Source organism: Schistocerca americana, chromosome 5 (genome assembly GCF_021461395.2).
Source record: "Schistocerca americana isolate TAMUIC-IGC-003095 chromosome 5, iqSchAmer2.1, whole genome shotgun sequence".
In the NCBI taxonomy this organism is placed as follows: Eukaryota; Metazoa; Arthropoda; class Insecta; order Orthoptera; family Acrididae; genus Schistocerca; species Schistocerca americana.
In genome coordinates this window covers 417881999-417883006 of record NC_060123.1, presented here as the reverse complement: position 1 = coordinate 417883006, position 1008 = coordinate 417881999, and positions in this window count along the sequence as shown.

Sequence of the window (1008 nt, the reverse complement as noted above, 5' to 3'; positions counted from 1 at the left end):
ATAATAGCTGTCATTTTGTCGTCGTACCTGAGGAAACAAATCGTCTCAGCCGTTGCGCTCTTACAACACCTCACGACCGTAGCACGAGCGCTTAGCTCGGTCGTCGACTGTTTTCCGTCGTCTGCTGTGTTTGGCCGGGTTCATTGACCAGCTCCACTATGTTTACATTCCGGCCGGTTGGCGCCCACGCGTCAGCTGATGGCGCGCCGCAATTGTTATTGCTACTTCGTGGCGGGGAGTGCATAACTGTACCGGGGAACGGCGGCGGTTTCCGTGGAGGGTTATGATTTGTCATGCGTGAATTTTGTGTGTTCCACATATTCTGTCGGTGATTGTTGGGATTGGTATTGTTTTGGTGGTAATTATGTCTGTTATATGTCATGTTCCTGTCAAAGTAGCCCGGGTTGTACCGGTTATTCTCACGTCTCCTATTGTTGTTGTTGTACTGTCTGTAATTTTCATTTTGTTTGTAGTTACCATTTTGATATGGGTGATAATTATTGTTATTATTCCACGAATTTCTGCGGTTGTTCCTACTGTCATACACGTTTCCATTTGAATATGTTTCGCGCGCAGGCGTCGTATTGTGTCGCGGCGCGGACGGATGGTTCCACCAACCACCGTCACTACGGTTCCTTTGGGGTGGGTGCTGATTTTGGTTACTAATATGAATAAAATTTGAATGGCGTGAATCGCCTCTGTAAACTACGTCCATTTGATCTAAGAAGTTTAAGAAAGTCTTAACGTCATTCTCCGGTACTCCTATTAATCTGTCTCGGTATGGAAAGGGTAAGTGGCTCTTTAAAGTGTCAATTATCGCTGACAAGTCGGCTGGTTTGGACCAGTACAGTGTCTTGTCTAAGTACCTCTCAAAGTATTGTCTTAATGTCTCTTTTTTAGGGTCATAGGTCTCGGGGTTGCACACTTCTCTCCTTAGACTCTGTTGCTCATTCTCGGACCAGAATTCGTCCAAGAAGGCTTGTTCGAACTGTTCAAACGTAAGGCACC